At 42.8% G+C, this 18924-nt stretch overlaps 1 protein-coding gene across 8 annotated transcripts in view; it reads right to left on the bottom strand.

The window, feature by feature from the left end:
- The window catches only part of SNX19 (sorting nexin 19), a 46239-nt gene that overhangs the window by 14567 nt on the left and 12748 nt on the right, over window positions 1-18924 (bottom strand). Inside the window, exons 9-10 of one of the 8 annotated variants that reach the window (XR_009055396.1) lie at window positions 15541-15677; window positions 14900-14991 (exon numbers count right to left, since the gene is read on the bottom strand). The exons of 6 other annotated variants lie outside the window; for them this stretch is intronic. The gene's annotated coding sequence lies outside the window, so the exon portion shown is untranslated. Of the gene's footprint in view, window positions 1-14873; window positions 14992-15540; window positions 15678-18924 lie in introns of those variants that run through there. One more of the 8 variants, XR_009055395.1, reaches the window with a different exon arrangement.

Genomic DNA, 18924 nt, shown 5'->3' with positions numbered 1-18924 from the left:
CTAACAGGTCAAGTTTCAAGGGGGATGTACACACACATATCCCTTGGACTATTTACTATTTACAAATTATTTGTAAGAAATCATTTACTAAATACAAATGTTATTGTTTATGTAATACAAGATGCATGAAGTAAATACGCTAAAATAAATATGGTAGAGAATAGCCTCAAATAGCACTGGTTTTATTTCCTACTACTATTCCAGTTCTGATATGTGGTTTAGATATCTTCTTCCACCACCTTACTTTTTTCCCAAAGAAAAAGAAGAAAAAAAGACAAAACAACGTCTGTTCTGTCAGGCCATCTCTGAATGATTCAGAGCACATAGAAGCCTTATCAGGGGGCCCAGAATAGGCAATAAAATGAGAAAAAAACAGCAACAGATGGACACTGAGACATGTAAGAGCTCTCTGATGCCAGACATGGAAAGAGGGAGGATGCAGAGACTAGGGCATCCACTACACTGGGAGCACAGGTCCAGTCCACGCTCAAAGGAACCTGGTCCGAAATAGCTACACAGAGAGGGATGAAGCAGTGGCTAAAAAGGAGATGTTTAATACTAGGGCTTAAGATGGCACTTCAAGGTTAGCAGAAGGTCATTTTCCATCAAAACAGCAGAGTCAAATCTCAAGAGTGAGGGGAGAAAGCGTCAAGGGACCACATCTAATGGCTGAGTGAGGAAGGCCCTGAATAAGTATGGCTTAATGAGGAGGGAGGAGGAGAAGGACAGTGAAATTATAACAAAAAATATTCATAAGTGCAATAACAATATTCTAACAAAAATGCCTGGTGCAGTCTAAATGAAAGACAGTAACAGACTCATTCCTGGATCTTCTTCAACCCACCGGGCTGTACGCTGTACTTAACACAAGGGCTGTTATGCCCCAACCACATACAACCAAGCGAGAGTACCAAATACAGTTCAAAGAGAGAGAGAGAAAAGAAAGATGAGGTTAAAGCTTCTATCACTGTAAACAGATCTACAGATTACAAGGGTCAACTCATCCTGTCACCTGTAGAGCAGGGTTCACAGTCATTTAAAAGGGTGGTCATTGCACAGAATATTTTTCAAATTATGGACTGAAGAGCATTAGAGACCAAGTCATCTGCTCTGTGGTTTGTGACAATGGTTAAAAAACATCTAAATATAAATAGATAAGAACAGAAAACATAAAAGTGCACCTCAAGTTTTGGGACCCTTTTATTTATGTATGTATGTATGGATATAGCAGATGTGTATTTATGAGTGTGAGTGTGCGTGTGTGTTTCATAGTAGGTCATGATGTAAAATGCATATTTTACTGTGAGTTGAAGTTTAAAAAAGTTTGAAAAACACTGATATTGTATAAGGAATTAAGAGTTCCAAGAGAAGGAGGAAAAAGCTCACGCCACATTTTTAGCCTCCTGGAAACAGTCCCCACCTCCACCCACCCCCAAGCACCCTGTAAAATGTTTACAGTGGCATAACCCCGAACACTGTGTTCTGTACCCACAGTCCCAGCACACTGCTGAGAGCACTTGCTCAGGAAATCAATAACCCCAATCTATAGGGTGGAGACAAAGGAGATCTGGAAGGTGATGGTGTGCACCCAGGGCATTTCCAGTAAACAAGGTGTTTTTGCCAACTTCACACCTGATAAATGTAACAGTTCTCTTCCCTCTGATTCCTTTCCCAGGCCTCTGTCTTCCTGCTAGGGCCCCTTCTGTGTTTACAGACAGTTCCTCTCTGTCCAAGCTCAGCTCTAGGCCTCCCAGTTCTCAACGGCCAGACCCAGGTTACTCAGCCGTTTCTGAGAAAGTCCAGCACTGCTGCCCTCTCACTGTGTATCTAGGTCACCATCCTTTCCTGCCCTGTGTTGGGAGAAGAATGAGGAGGAAATGAACTTCAAGGGCAAGAAACTCCTGTTTCTTTCTCCCAATGACTAAATGAAATCTAAAGTGGCTTGCAGAGCCTCACACAATTTCTTCCTTGATTTTTGCTTTCATGTTTTAAATCACGGATCTACATCTTTAAAACATGTGCTTCAAAGGAAGACTAAATACTGACTAAACATCACGATCTAAGAATCTGAGTTCTATAGTTTTATATCTAGCCACAAACAGTTTTTGTTTTTGATTAGTAACGTATAAGTTGCAGGTACAAAATTAATATGCTTTAAGAACTGAAGTATTTTTTAATCAAGGAAGTTAAAGAAATCCTCTGTTGAACCTTAGAGGTTATCTTTTCCAATCTCACCAATTCACAAATGAAAACACAGAAAAAAAAATCCAAGAATTTGATAGCAAGAGGCTTATAGAAACATACAACTTTAGAGCTGGAAGGAAAGAGGCTACCCTATCTAACCTCCTCCCAAAGTAGAAATCCCCTGTGTGATAGCACGGCAGAGCCAAGGGTTCTGGCCTCTGACTCCAGAAAGTTGGGCTTCTATCTTAGCTCTGCCACCAATCAGGAATGTGACTTTGGGGGGAGTTGTTTAATTCCTGAATAGGATAATTTCAGTTCATCAGGGATGCTTCTTAAATATTGGCACCAAAATCTGCCTCCTTGTAACTTCCAGTCATTGCTCCTATTTCTACCCTCAGAAGTTTAACAGGAGGTATTAAAGTTACTCGGTCAAATCTTTCAAAAGACAACACTCTGCGTTTTTAAATTCAGCTATTATGCTCAGTATCCTCCACAAGCTACACATCTTGGATTCTGCCAAGGTCAAAGCTGAGCACAAAGAAGACACTCAACATCAGACGAATGAAGGAGAGAAATGAACCATTCCTTATCCTGGTTCCAAACTCTTGGTATGTGCTGCTTTGTTACTCTCTCTTAAAGTGGAGTGCCCAGAACCAAACACAACCTCCAGATGTGCCCTGACCAGCAAAGAATGCAGAGGATTAGTGCCTTCCTTGATCCAGACACCATACTTCTATTAATACAGTCAGAGACTGTGTTGGCTTTTTGGGCACACACATCAAAGCACTGACTCATACTGAGTTTGCAGTGAACTAGAACCCTAAGTTCACGTATGTACTTCAACAAAAAATCACTTGCCCCCATTAAGCCTAGGCTTATCCTTCTGTACTTGTGTGATTTTTAAAAAATCTAAATTCTGATTTATAATATTTATTTCTATTAAATTCCATCTTGTTTGCTTTAGACTACCATTCTAACTCTTCTAAATCCTTTTGTATCTTGACTTCTGTCACCCAGGGTATTAATTATACCTCTAAGATTGGAGTTAGAGTTGCAAATTTACTGATGAACAGGATAAGTTTAATGCTCTATAACTAAAAAGTGCCCTCCAGGCTATCCATCTACCAGCTACTTGGGCTAAAGGTACTCAGCTAGTTATGGACCACTTAAAAGTACCACAGTCCAGACCACGTATGTCCATATGGTTGTTAGGAATATATGGCACAAGCTTGTTGAAATTCACAGACAATACAACCACCAATGCAGTTCTTTCATTTGATGGTCTGACAGTCCTGCTAAGAAAGAAAGAAACCTTGCTAATCAGGAAGGGTGCATTCCCACTGAACAAACACTGGGTTCCAGGGCTCAATGTTTCTCCTCCTGAGTGTTCACAAAACATCTATTTAATAATCTTCTTCAGAAATTTCCAGAGATAAATGCAAGGGTCAGGAGCCTGTATCCATTTTTTAAAAGGCCAGATATTTGTCCATCTGCAACCCAACACATCTCTCTACGGAAATTTTCTTAATGACCTTCGGTCTTCAATGATAAGTACAAATTTTTTCAGTTCCATGGAACAGAATTCATCTGGGTCAGGTACATGAGTCTTAAAGTAGACTGAATTCTCTCTTACTATTTTCATTCCTATTTTAGTCTTCAATTCTAGTTTAATCATGTTTGCTCTATTCTTCTTGTTAGACTCCTTTCCTTTACAGAAAAAAACAGAAATTAAGTATCCTAGGCAAAGAGTACCCCAATTCGTTGTTGAATAAATGAATAAATGATTTCTCAATGTAACCAGTTAATACTACAGCGTCTATTCCAAACAATTTACCTGTATTTTCTTTGTTCTTCTTGTTTTTAACATGTGTTTTTGTTTTTATACAAATCTTTCCCCTAACATTTATCCACAACATCAGCTCCTTCTGAGCTTAAGCTTATCGGACAACATCCTTATCAGTTCTAATTTCTATTGTCTGCATTACTCAGTATGTGGCCCCTTTCTCCACTTTTTTATATATGTTCATCTATAGTCTGATCTCAGTTAAATACTCTGGTTTCATTTGATTCTGATTCTTTTCCTTTCTCACTGGAGTCATGTGTTTAATTTGCTTATCCCATTACTCATACTGGTTGAGCTTCTTAAAAGTGCCAAAAGGATAAGACTATGAAGTTTTGAGGGCAAGGATCTCAATTCATTTTGCCATATTCCTCAGCATTTACTGTGATGGTGCCATTCACATAATAGGGCATCAAATACATACTGAATGAATCTACCTTATTCCAAAGCTCTCGGTGGTAACTTCCAGTGTTAAAACTTTAAGTTCACTTGTTATCACAGCACATAAGACAGGATTCTCTATTATGTTCTTCTGTGAATTCTAGTACCTCTCACCTATCTCTACTTTTCTTTCTCTATCAGCTGTTTTCCATTATATCCAGTTTTAGCTTTATTTTAGTCTTTCTTGCAGTTTCTTCCTCTTCGCTGAGTTGATGGGTCTACTCTTCCTACTATCCTTGAGTTATGTTCTAACTGTAGTCAGCAGTCCACCATGTGAGCATCACATGCCAGAGTAAGAAAATTTAAAAACCTTTCTTTCCTCTGTACCAGCTATTATCAGTGTGGTGGGAACTCCAGGAGCTTTAGGACTCAGAGGCCACAACTCAACTGGAGAGAAATGTAGCCGGGCCCAGTTGTTATCTATATATGCCTGCTTACTCCAGGGCCCAGCTGTTATCTACATGTGCCTGCTTACTCTGCAACTCCTCTTGTATGTTTCCTGCCTACCTCTGTTACTATGCAGCCCTTGTAAGTCTAAAAAAACAGCCCAGAGGCCATGAAAGAAGAGCTTCCAATCAAATCACATGCTACCTTCCTTGTTACCTTATTTGGGGGACAAAGAAAGCCTAATGTACAGGAGCTTAACCAAACTATGGGAGCTTAATCAAATGTATAAAAGAAACTGCCCCACTGTGTTCCGGGCTCAGCCTTTGGATATGAATCCACTGAGCCTGTGTTGGCACAAATAAATGCTGCTTCCTGCATATAGCCTTGGTGTCTTGCTTCACTCTGTAAAATCCCACAACATCAGAGCTTACAGATAAAAGAAAGGATGAAAATCTAGGCCTCCAGGTCCTTACGTTTTCTACTAAAAATCCCAAAATTATTAGAGATATAGTCCAGGCTTCCTCATGTCATCATTTATTTTTATACAAAGGTAGGTAACAATCTATTGATTTAATGAGAATCACAACTCAGACATACTGCTGAGAAGGATACATTGCCATTCTGTTGGTTAGGCTTCTCACTCCACAAGGTAGGAAACAGAGTGCCTCTTGATTTCTCCTCTTCTCTGTCCCTAACCCACAGGCCCCTGGCAACACCACATGATTATTGAAACAATTACTAAATCTAGTTGAGCTGACTTCCTCAACACTCCATTTCTCATGAATTCATCACCCCTTTACCATCTCTGTAGCAAAGATCTTACTTTTGGTCCCTATCACTTTTCATTTCTGTCAGTGTAACTCTTTCCTAATTTGTCTCCCCTGCTCTAAGGTTGCTTCCTTCCATTAATCCTCAACAGCACTATTTAAGTGATTTTTCTAAGTTACAAAGTTGATCATGTCGTCATCTATTTAAATTCTGCACATGGTTTCCTAGTAAATGGGGGTCGAATCCTATGTTCTTTGAATAGCACACCGGGTTCTGTGTGGGGTTGGTGCCTACGGAACTCTTAGGTGTAATCTCTGGCCACTCTGGTTGCACGTTGTGTTTCCCATCATACCCGACTTCTTTGAGTACCACAAATACACCATACTGCTTCACTACTCTGCCTTCAATGCTCTATTCTCCAATGTCAGCTCTCCATTTCCCTTCATCCTTTAAATCCTATCTCAGATGTCATCCTCTCTATAAACCTTCCCCGGGCTTCTCATAATCTACTTAGTCCCTTCTCTTAATTGTGTATAGAGTTCTTTTTAGAGTCCTAACTTTAAACAAAAGCTCTTTATTTATAAGACTGCATTGCCAACTGGATATTAAACTTCTAGGGTAGAAATCTGGGGTCTTTGTATTTTGATCACTTAACATAGTGTCTGGCACATACTAGGTAATCAATAAATGTTAATTACTAAGTGAATTACTGCTGTAAATGGGACAAACACTGGTCTTAAAGCATAGCACGCAGCTTAAACGAAGCTGTGCAGAAGGCAAATATCCCAATAGTCAAAGCAGCAAAAGAATAGTGAGCTCTTAACTATTTATGCTTATGGAGGAGGACAATAATTTAAAAAAAGTAGACAATCTAGAAATCCTTTGTATTTGGCATTTTATAAGTATTTATATAAACATTTGGCAGATTTATTTTCCTAAGAACTTTTGTTTAGGTTAATATTAAAATTAAACTGTGTGCCAATACACTGGCCGTAGGGTGGATGTTGTAAGAAGTGTCCTGGGTAATGTCAGCTGAGCTGGAATTAAGAATTCATCGTGAATGATCCATGAATGCACACCTGGTTCTGTGCTCCCCGGGAGGGGAAGAGAGGTGGAAGGCAAGGGAGTGGGCCAGACGTGCTCTGCGCCTGGCACTCTCCATAATCCTAGAGAGGAGAGGCGCCTGCCAGCAGTCTATGTTTTTGTCAGTTTTCCTGGCAAATAGGCCCAGAGGACAGAAGAGACTGAAAGTCAAACAAAAGCAAAGGGGTTCTGAGGACTCTGAGTCACACTTGTATTTTGGGAAGTGCCCTTGACGCATGGAGCAGCATTGAGCTGATTGCAACCCATTCCTTGAAGCTAGTAAGAAGAAAATAAGGTAGCAGAGTGTTTGGGTACAAATGGCCAAAAGCAAAGGCCAGACTACCTTTCTAACAAATACAGAATGAGAGGGAGCCACTTGCGGGTTTTGTGTTCATGGGATATGAGGTTGATCGCAAGTAGAGATCTTTAGAAATCTCTTCTAGACTTGAGCAGTGTGATACTCATAGGATTCCAATTTTAAAGATGATTACACAAATCTATGTCCCTCTGAAGGCCTCAGGACAACTTTTCTCAGCCCTTCACTATGTGGCCATCAATGTACCATAAACCAGCTCTGAAATATTGGGCCTGATAGACCCCAAAGCAAGACAAAATCAGTCACACGTTTTGGATATCTGCCCGTTTTTCATTTGACCCAAGTAAAAGCAGCAGGACAATGTTCTCATAATCAGTAACTCCTTCTGAGTCCCTGAACCACCATGTCTCTGCTCCAGGAATCTCTGAGAGATTCCTGTTCGGAAGAGAGAAGAGGCCATCACAGCTATCACCACAATACTGCACACAAAACTGGTCCATACCCTTCTGGGGAAAAAAGCTCGGCAGCCAGAAGAGCCACAAAGGCCTCACATAGTCTGTTGCAAAGAGTGAAAACAGCACTGAAAAGCCACACATAGCTTTGAGCCTGACCTGCCCACTTAGAAGTTGAAAGAACTCTCTGAGTTCTGGATCCCTTCTTAATGGACTGATTCTTGCCTTGCCTTCTTCACAAAGTTATCGAGATCAAAGGAGAAAAATGAAAGCATTTTTGAAAGCGCTTGTATGTTTGTGCATGTGTCAGAGAAAGACTCCTTTGGATCCTCTTGAAAAATTCTACCAGATCCAAGGAACTAAATGATGGCAGGATGCTGAGTGAGCTTTGCATTTCATGCTTTAGTTTTCCCTTTTGTAACAGTTACTCTCCTCCTGGCAGGTTCAGGGATATAAATATTAGAACAGCGAACCATCTATGTACTGAGTGTTTACAAAGGTTGGGGAGGGGTCCCCTGGGGTGATGGGCAATTTGAAGACAATATTTCAGAATTCTTCCTAAAAGGAGACCTATCTATGCTAAATTATGAAACAATCACTGCAGGGGTTGCAGGATCCAAAATGCCTCGCTTTCCTTCTTTCCTTGGTCCCGTGTGAACAGCAAGCCTGGCTTGTTCTCAGTCACCAGGTAGTTACCCTGACCCTTTCCTTCCTTAGCACCTAGGGCAGGGGGGTGCGTGGGGAAAGGGAAGCTGATTAAAATGGCCACGCATTCAGAAGAATATTGTGTCTGGTGGAGGGTAAAGGTCAGGGAGAGGGAGAGAAACACTTAGAGCTGGAGCACTGGGAAGAAGGGCAAGACACAAAGGAGGGCAGCAGTGGTAATTTAGTGGTTGTCTTGACAACCAGACCCCTGTTGCTCCTGGTGACTCTCCCTAACAGGGAGGTCTCTGCTCTGGGCAAAGACCATCACTACAGGAGAGGAGAAAGGAGGGGGGACTTCTGGAGGAGGGAGAGGAGGGAAGAAAGTATGTGTTCCACTTGATGGGCCAGCTCCCAATGTCTACAAATGTTAGAGATCACAGATTTAGAGTACACTCAGCCACGATTTGGAAGAGAAGAATTAGGGGTATATTTAAACAAGCAGACATGGTCAAGTTTCAAATTTTGCTGTGAAAATGGTGAGAATCAGCTGGAAAAGACTAGCCTTGAAGAGAACAAAGGATGACCGTGAGAAGCAGATGTCAAAGTTAAGAAAGCAGGACGCTGGGAGAAGACAGGGAGAAGCAAGTGAGAATAATGAACAGAATAGCCGTGGGGAGAAAAACCACCTGAAGGTGTCTGTTGTAGTTAACTGTCTACAGGTGGAATTTAAACCCTTTCCAAACAGAAGGCTATCCATCCTGACACCTAGGATACAGGACACAGCAGTGACGACTCCAGAATCTCCACACAGCAGAGATTTTGGAGGCCCTACTTGTGGTTGGAAAACAAAAAAGGGAGAGAGGAGGAGGTGATAAAGGGAGCGTCCTGAAGCTGCATTTACACAGCAAGCACACTGTGTTTACACAGATTCTATATTTAACAGGGTTAAATCACCCCAAGAAAACCTGTGAGGCTATAATTACATCAGTGTTAGATAAAAGTATATTTCCCACCAGTTCACCTCTACTCCCTCCCTGCTCCAGTAACAGACAGGTTGCGGGGCACTTGGTGAAGTCTCTGTCTCTAAGATAGAGGTAAAGGTCAAAACTGAGGCATTAACATGTGGCTGCGTCTCCAAACCAAAGTTGATAGGAAACAGCCAAACAATCTCTACCCGTGGCTGAAAGCAACAGGCTAGACGATCTCTACCTCAGTGACATGTATATCTAAGACTTTGGTATCCAGAAAGGCCTTGAGTATAGGACCAACTAGCTTACGGAGAGCACTGACACATTTTTTCAACTCCAGGTGTCCAGCTGATTTTATCAACTGTAGACCCTGGTGCACTCTGGGTTCCTGAGTCAAAACTGTTTTCAACCAATCAGCTCTAGCACTGATTCCTCAAGAGGCTGCTCCAAGGGGCATCTCCTGGCAGCACACACTGCTCAGAGATGCAAGTGCAGGATGAAGGACAATCACATCAGAGGGGAGAGGGTGAAGGATAAAAGAAACTGGGCTGCTCTCAAAGTCAGGGGCATGAAGGAGAGGGCAGATAAGTTGTCTCTGAATCAGGGAGCAGGAGAGCAGATGGCTTCATTACTATCACCCCCAGGACAAGGACCTATAACTGCCAAGAAAACACAGCACCCTCAAAGAAGGTAAATAGGTATTGTTTAACCTGCAGCGCCACCTGGTGCCCAGAGGAAGAATTTCCACCCTAACTCCCTCAAGCAGCAATAGCCCTGCGGGCTTTCCATAATGTATTTAAGAAAACAAAAGGGTCCCTCTCTGCATACATGCACACTCAGAAAGGGGCTGGCTGAAAATATTCAAAATATGTTTAAAAGTTACTTTTAATTTTAAAAGTAGAAATAATCCCTAAAATCTTTCAGTGCCTAGAACATTCTTTACCCTAAACCAGTCTAAATGATTCCTATCTTGCAAGGTGTAGCTTTAAACACTAAAGCCTATCTAACATTTACCCCCAAGAATCCTTATGATTTTATTTTTACTGTGTTTATGGTCTATGTTGTGTCATTTGACCTCATACTGTTCAGTATTTCTAACTGACTCTTACAGGTTCTCTCTCCTCTTAGGCTGAAAGGACCTTGATGTAGAAATGGTGCCACAGTAGGCCTGAAGAGCTAGCTCCCAACAAGAACTTAAGTAGATGCAAGCATCAAATCTTACACAGACGTTTCCAAAATTATTTGTAAAGAGGTCACCATAATAAGAACTAGATAAATTAGCTTACTAGAAAGTAAAGGCAGAGGGTTGGGAGTCCCTGGGTTAAGGGGCAGTTCCCTGGTTCTGAAACTCTGAGTTTCTGTTCTGGGTATGACCTGGGGAGATGTTAAGTAAGCATGTGTGGAGGACAGGATGGAGTTCAGAGACAGCTAACATGGAGGAAGAGACCCTGATCTGAAGGAGGCAGAAAAGGCCACCTGTCTTGCGGGGTCTTTGCTACTAACAGATCACAAAGCAAGCTCACTCTAAAGACCTCTCCAAAACCTACTGCAATGTAAACATATTCTCTACCCTACATCAGACGTGTGACTGCCCTGGCAAATAACAGTCCCCAAGAAAGTGGAACATGGAGCTTGTGAAGATGGATGAGAACTCACATTTTATTGAGTGCCACAATGTGGAAGGCGTGAACCAAGAGGCTTCAGTCACTTCATGAGCGAGCACTGTTACTCCCACTTGCAGAGTAACTGAGGCAAAGGGAGGTTAAGTGACTTGTTCTAAGTCACACAGGGAGCAAGCCTCAAAGCAAGACTGGAATTCAGATCTGTCTCACTTCAAAGCCCATATCCTTACTTCCCCATGTGGAAGGAAAGAGGCTGAGAAGGCAAAGTAGCAGGAGATGCTTCCAGAGGGGGCAAGCTTAGATGGGGCCTCACAGTGGTAGGCCCCCAACGGCAGAGGGCACTGTATTCTTCTGGAAAGGAGAATGCCCCTGGAATGGGAGATGGCCTGAGGACCAACCACGGCTCTGGGAATGGGAGTGCCCAACTAAAGAGCTGTGCAGGAGGCATGGAAGGGGGTTTCTGTTTACTTGTGTGTTTCTCATCCCCAGCAGTGGTAAGGAACCCCTAAGATTCTCACTAGTGACGAGGAGAGTGACCAATTCAACTGGAAGGGCATGTGTTCATTCATTTGACAAAAACTAAGTGCTTTCCATGTACACAGCTAAGTGCCTACAACAAAATGGTGAATAAGACATAGTCCCTGCCCACAAGATGCTTACAGTCTGAAACTGTCCTCAAAGCCTGTCTTAGGTTCCTCTTTGTAGATACAGATAAGCAAGAGATACCAATAACTTGACTTGAAAAAAGGTTTTGAAGCTTAAATACGTCATGATATTCTGTTTTTTTCTTAACTGCTACCAATTCTGTACCTTTGTTTATGTATATGAGAATGTAACAGCATGCACCACACACAGAAGTGCAAATGCACACCTTCCTGTTACAACCTTAAAGATGTATTTAAGTAGAAACTGTCAGTACATGATAGGAAAGGCATGGTGCCTTTATCCGATGATGGGAGTAGAATAAGACACCTAAGAAATATGACACAGAGGCCACTCATATAGTTGGAGACTGGTGGGGCCTATCCTGACCCAGCCTATGGAAGTTAAGAGCTCCCCTTTTTCAAGGTCTAGTGGAAGAGACATGGGACAGGTAGTGTTCCTCTTTGCCAAAGAAGCAAAACATGACCGGAGCAAAGCCACTGCTGCAGTACAGATTTCAGCCCCTTAAAACCAGCCTGGGGCTAGAACTAGAGGGCCAGGAGATAACTGGACAGGAAAACTGGAAGACTTAGTTTGAGATAATTTTGTATCTGGGGCTCTTGCAAAAGCAGGCATTTTTCTACAGAAGCTATACATAGAAAGAGATCAGGTGTAAGACACCACAAGGCACCAGAGCTGAACTGAAAGAGAATCTTACAGAGCAAAGGAAAAAACCATAATCTATGTTTCCTGAGAAACTCTGAACTGTAACTCTGATAATCTGTTTCTGATTGGGAATAGGATGTAGAATAGAGATTCCAAAGGGAGACTATATAATTTCTGATCCAGGAGTCCTTTAAGAATTAAAAAAAAAAAGATGGAAATGAATTTATATGCTACCATCAAATACATGTGTCTCTGAGGTCAGTCAGATGGAAAGTAAGAGATTAGATGGAAGTAGGGCACAGGGACTTTCAGGTGAGGCTAATTCTAGTGGCCACTGCTTCGTGAGAAAGCTTGCTCAATGGGAGGCCGTATGCAGTGGTAGGAAGGGCATGGGCTTGCAGGCCAGGATAACTTAAGTGGAATATCTTGGGTGTGGCCCTTAGTAGCTCTATGATTCTGGGAAGGTTATTTAATCTGAATATCATTTTCCTCACTTATAAAATACATGTGTACCTCAGAGAATTGAATTGCACCTTAGTATATAAATTACATAGCTGCTTACCTGATATAGTTAGTATTTAATAAATGTCAGTTCCTTTTCTGTTGCAACTGCTTATGCCCTTTCAGTGGTGGGCCTGGAGCTTCCCGTAAGATATAACCACCATCAGAAAGACCATTTATCTATCTGCTACTTAGACATGCCCCCCGAGAAAGAGGCCCTTGAATGGATTCCACTCATAGAACACCTAAGATTCTGGAGTGACTGAAGAGAACGGCAGAGGCAGAAGGGCTCACGGTCATCCAGTCATAATGGCCCTTAAGGAAGAGGAACACTCCCACCTGCTAGCACAGCCCTCTCCAGTGGTCCCAAACACTGTCCATAAACCTTCTCCTGACCTTTCCTGTGAGATGGTTTGTAGAGATCTCTTTTCTAAGAAAAGGATTCCATGGCCTGGTGTGAGGTCCAGAGCTTGGGCCCCACTGCTTGCTTAACAACTTAACCTGACATATTCTTTTTTTTCTTCCTATCTACTTGCTGACTTCATGTACTCTTCTACTCTCCTATGCCCATAGATCACAAAACTTTCTCTTTTTTCTCAACTATTCTGCCACGCTATTGCATTCCCACGTGCCCTCAACGCACACACACACACGCACATACATGCACTCACTCACACTCGCTCTTTAAGAAATCCTGACGCAGATGCCAGGAATGCGTCTGCTGCCCTTTTGACACAGAGTCTGATGCCATCGTCGGGGCCACGGGGAGGGCAGAGCCACAGGACGTGGCATTCGTGTACTCTACTGCTAGCCTGGCTCGTATTTTTATCATGGCTTTGCTCTGGGCATCCAGGCAGGGAACCAGGCCAGCTTCTTCTCATTCCTTCACTCTACATCAGGACTCCATAATAATCTCACCCCTCACCTTGGCTGGATCTTTCTGCCCCAGACCTCCTACCATCAATGGAGCACAGTACATCTCTCCTCTTTCCCAGTCAATGTCTCAGTACTTGTCCAGATCCCTAAACCTGATCCTCACGCATGCAGGGATACTGTCAGTTTCTCCTGTTTTCGGACATGAGCGGTCTGCATAAGCTGGATTCACTCCTTGGCTTAGACTGCTACCCCCACTCCTCTCCCCTCCCTCTGACTCTAACTCCAAATAAGGAGTGCTCCTTCTTACATAATTGGATGTTCCCAGCACAGAAGCTGACATACGAGGTCAGGCGCGCACGCGTGCAAGACTTCCCTTTGACTTAACAATGCCTTTTTTGGGCATCTAACTTCTCCTCAGCTCCCTTCCCCCACTCTCTCCACACCATCAACAATCAAGGGAGATTTATGTAGCCTGGCTCAAATCAGAACTCTTCCAACCTTGGCTTGGAAGGAGGGGTCATGAGGTTGAATTTACTCTCTTTCTTTTTTTCCCCTTGCAGGCCAGAGATAGAGAGTGAGGGGGGGAAGGGGAGAGGGAGAAAGGGGGATTGAGCATGTGCAGGAGAGGGAAAAAGCGAGCAAGTGCATGCTTCTGAGCTGGCAGCAGTCCCTGGCGTCCCCGGCAGTTATGTACATAGGTCTTTTAAGGGAGCAAGGAGAATAAAGAAAGCTGGAAGCAGGAGAAAGTAACTTACCTTCTTGGAGATGACAATGCTGGAGGTTGGAAAAGGATGACATTTTTAGGAGGAGATGCATCTAAATCTAGATGCCATCAGGGATGGCAGTGTGTTTGGAGTAACCAGAGAAGTGGCGGTGGCTACCTGTGGCATCAACACTGAGACGCTCCTTTTCTTTAGAACTTAAAGAAAGAGAACCCAAGTACTCTGCAAAAGGATACAGCTCAGACACATGTGGTTTCAGAGACAAAACAAACATGCTGCCTCCTGGGCAGCAGTCACGGGGACAGTCTCAGAGAGGTCAACGCTGAACCAGCTGGGACCAAGCACACCTCTTTGGGGGTCGTAAGGACAGGTGGAAGGGGAGGTGCTGCAGCTTTGGGGAGGTATCACATTCCAGCTCATTTGCTTACCAAAGCAAATAAAGCCCAAGAATGTAGCACTGCATGAACCTCTTTTTAAAAATAAAAATGCAAGCTGTCCAGGGGACACGTAACATGGGCTGACTTTAGGGTGCTGCAGAGTACCTTGTGTTATATGTGAGTGGCGTATGTGGAAATGCAGTTTTCATCTTACAAACTGACTGGCAATCTCCTCTTGGGGAATGCATACTGCTTTAAGCCAAAGATTTTTGGGCTGGCTTTTATCCTCTCAAATCATAGGGCAAACGTCTGATCCTGAGAGACAGTCCCTACAGCTGAACAGCAGACAAACCTGGGTTCAAACTATACCCAGGTATACTTACCAGCTCTGTGATCTTGACTGAATAATCACAATGCATTGTAAGCCTTAAGTTTCCTCATCTTTGAAATGGGGATCATAACCGCTCTTTCATAGGGCTTTCGAGGGCATCAGTGATATGCCTGTAGTGTTCAGCACAGTGTCAGCACAAAGTAAACTCTCAACAAACGTTTGCTGGACAGTAAATCCTGAAGCTGCTAAGACTATCGATGTCTACATTCTGAACCCTGAAATAAGCCCTACCTTTTCCATGTGTACCATGCACATGGAACTTGCTGGTACAGACTACAGGCCACAGGTATCAGATCCTCTGAGTTTCTGGAGCGGGCACCGGGATTCCTTCTCCCATGCCCATGACTTCCCGACTACTATCTTAAGGAAGCTTCAAAAACAATGTGAACCCAGCACAAGATACTTGAGAAGAGGGCCAAGTATATCATTGAAAAGCTGGTAATAATGATTTATACAGAAAGATAAAGGCCTTGAACAGTGAAGGGTGAGACTCTTCTTTTAATTCTAGTTCAGGGCGAGGAGGACGTCAACAACTATGTTCTGATTTCTGCTGCAGCTCATACAAAACAAAATGGACTTAAGAATAAAGTTTTATTAGATATAAGAACTTTCTGACAAGAAGGGATATGAGGCAACTCAGCAGTACAAAATATCATTACCTGGAAACATCTAGGATGAACAAAGGTGAAAAGACCACAGTTACAGAGAGTTTTCTGAAAGTAACTAGCCACAAAATTCTGTTCTTGCACAATATTCATTTTGGCTTCATTCAAATTCACTACACAGAATTTTCTCCCTTTAACAAAAAATGATGTCACTTAATTAAAAAAAAAAAAGTGAAAGAGAAGAAAGTCAAGGGAAATTCAGCGGTAAGCCCTCTCTCTGCCTGATTTTGTTTAGGGCATGAGCTACACTCACCAGGCAGCTATCTACCCAGCTAACCAGAGGTGTGGTTCCAGTGGAACTGTCAGGGTACGGGGATGCAAAGGGGAGGAACTTAGTCTGACTCCAAGTTCTTCTTGTGGGGAAAGGCACCACTTGATTCCAGCAGCTCTCTCCACCCATGCAACCAAGAGCACCAGTAAACCTGGAGAACACTGCTACACCCTGTACAGAACCTGTGCTTGTCTGTATTGCAGGGAGACCAGGTGGTTTGCTTCCTGCTGTCAGACACAGGGATGCTCTGGCTGTTGCCTAAGCAAATGAGTCCACTGGCATAAAGTCACCTCAAAAGGCCTCACAAGCCCTACGTTTAGAAGAGCAGGGGTTGTGTGTAACTTGCAGAGACAGGCACAGTAGGAGCAGTGGAAGCTGCAGGAGGAGACTGATCCGGGTGGGGCATCCTGAACAGGGGAGGGAATCTGGGGCCACTAGCTGGAGGAATTAGAAACAGAATATACTTTTTTTCCTTCTTTCCTTTTCCTGAGGCACAAATATGACACTGACTGGACATGTTCTATGCACCTAGATACAGACAGATATCACTATTATTCCAAAGCTCAGAGAGATTAAAGACAGCATAGTAGTAGTATATAGTAGTGGATAAGAACTTGGGCTTTGGAATACTTGGGTTTGATTTCTACCTCCACCAAGCATTCACTTTGTGATCATGGATAAGGTCCTCAATTCTCGCCCCCACTAAACCATAAAACATGTATTAGTAGGGACCGTGTCCTGTTCACTAGTGACCAGCTCTTAATATTTTTTCAGTGAATAAAGGAATAAGACCAAGACAATTACCCAGTTGGAGAGAGAGAGACAAGAGTATTTTAAGGTAAAGTGGGATAAATGCCACAAGAGAGCAGTCAGGTCAAGAAATAGCTTATACTAGACAGCATAATCTAGTCACTTCCTCACATCCCATCTTCTCCACTTTACTGTCTCCTCCCTATCATGAGAGAATTTATAATCATCACCCACCAAAGTAATGTAACCTGGCCTAGAATTCTCACAGCCTGCAATTTCCCTGGATTTAATTTTCCTGTTTTTAAGCTCCCAGAACCTTGGTTTCATAAAATACCACTTCTTCAATTATCTTCTTGTAATTCCCAAAATACACTTCTTTTTCCTTTCTGGCCTAAGCTCTTTAATATTCTGAGTTACTCAAACTTCAGGTAACCTTCCTACCTTTTTAATATATGAATCTCAATCCGTTCTGAATTTCTGTACTTTTCTGTTAATACTGAACAGTTTCTTCTGTTCTGAAACCAATTTATCATGTAAATAACTTCAGGAGTGAGATAATCAACTATGACACACTAGGTAATTTAGCGTCTTCCCATTTTGGGGGAAGGTGAGAAAGGGAAGCCGAACAGAGGAACAGAAATGAAGGCTCAATCAGCAATATTCACACGTGACTGAAAACAACATACGAAGGCTCTACTTTCCAGCATAAAGGAATTGAGAAGGGAAATGTTTATTCTTTCATCCAATATTTAATAGCATCATCTATGTCCCAGGCCCTGTGGAAGTTGCTGGCCACATAGGCCAGTTCTGGCCCTTAAAGAACTGCTGGTCTAGGGCAAGTTTTTCAGCCTCTGCACTACGGATATCGGGGTAGGACAATCACTGTTGTCTGTAGCAGGGAGGGTGCTGTCCTGTGTGCGAGATGTTTAGCAGCATCTCTGGCCTCTAGCCACTTCCTGCCTCCCTTCCCAGTTGTGACAACCAAAAACATCTCCAGATATCACCAAATACCCTGGGGGAAAACTGATACCCTGGGTGAATCACTAGTTTTGGGAAAGCAGACCATTTCCCTAATATACTGTGATAAGTATTATTATTAAAACTTTGAGATTAGAGAAGAAGACTCCTTAGTTCCCGGGGAAAATGGGAGAGGATATCATAAAAGTTTCCACAGAATAAATGACACTGAATATTCATTTTTGAAAAATATTTAGCAGCAGGCCAAGCAGATAAGAGGGAAAGCTTGGGACATGTGGAGAGAGAAGAACGAGTAGAGAAGACAAAGAGGCAGAGACAAGAGGATGAAGAAAGGCCTGAAGGAAGAGCGTCCAGAGGCCATGGTGGGTGGTGTGCAAGGGGAGAGCTGGAAACAAGCCTGGGACCAGATCTCTCCATGTAAGAAGGGAGCTAGAATTTTAATATAATAAATGAAAATATATTTTAAACACAGTGGAGCCCTTTTCAAACAGCGCTATACCTAGACCCCTAGTCTACTAAATTCATCAAAATGGTCCACTCAGTTTTTCCCCTGGCTTCTAAGTTGGCTTCTGAAGTGCCTCTGTGGAACCCTAAAACTCTGGAAAGCATGTTGGAAAAACCATTTTTGTAGGCAATAGAGCACCCTGAAGGATATTAAGTGCAGGATACATGTTCATATTTGCTTTTCAGAAAAAGCAGCCTTGAGGCAGAGCTGAGTACGGAGGAGGGACAAGGGTGAAAGCCTAGAGGCACAGAGACCAGTCAGCATTTTACATGTGGGCTTCACTCGGAGACCAGTCTTCAGGCTGAGATATGTAGGAAGAAGCACACTGGCTTTGGAGTTGTGCATGTCCAGCTTCAAATTCCACTCTGTCATTAACTATGACCTTGGGCATGTTAGCAGACCCTGCCAAGCTTTACTTTCTAATTCTGTGAGATGGGGCTACCTACCTCACTCGGCTGCTGTAAGAAACTGTGTGTCATCAGAGGTCAGGTGCTGGAATTGATAAGCACTCAGCAAATATAAACATGCATCCTTTTCTCTCATGTAGTTCTTAATGAGGAAAGCTCATGAAGCCTCCCTGATCCTATGTAACTTTATGTGTGGAAGGGGAGATGTAATTGCATGCTCTTAATGGATTTCCTACTTGTTGTAGAACAGATACATAATTCTTTTTTTAAACTGAGTTTTTATTTTTTATTTTATGTTTATTTTAATAGTGGCCTCTTAGCATGAGCTGCATGCTAACACATGAGTTCGAGATTTGGCTGCTTCTTTCTCTGGGATCTGCCAGGATATCTCATACGAGAGAGGGCAAAGCAAGCGTGGCCACAGCTCAAGCACTACACGTCTGTCTGGTTCAGAGACAGTGTCCCTG

This window comes from Hippopotamus amphibius, chromosome 9 (genome assembly GCF_030028045.1).
Source record: "Hippopotamus amphibius kiboko isolate mHipAmp2 chromosome 9, mHipAmp2.hap2, whole genome shotgun sequence".
NCBI lineage: Eukaryota > Metazoa > Chordata > Mammalia > Artiodactyla > Hippopotamidae > Hippopotamus > Hippopotamus amphibius.
Note: the sequence above shows the minus strand (reverse complement) of the source record. Positions and strands in the feature narration are given on the sequence as shown.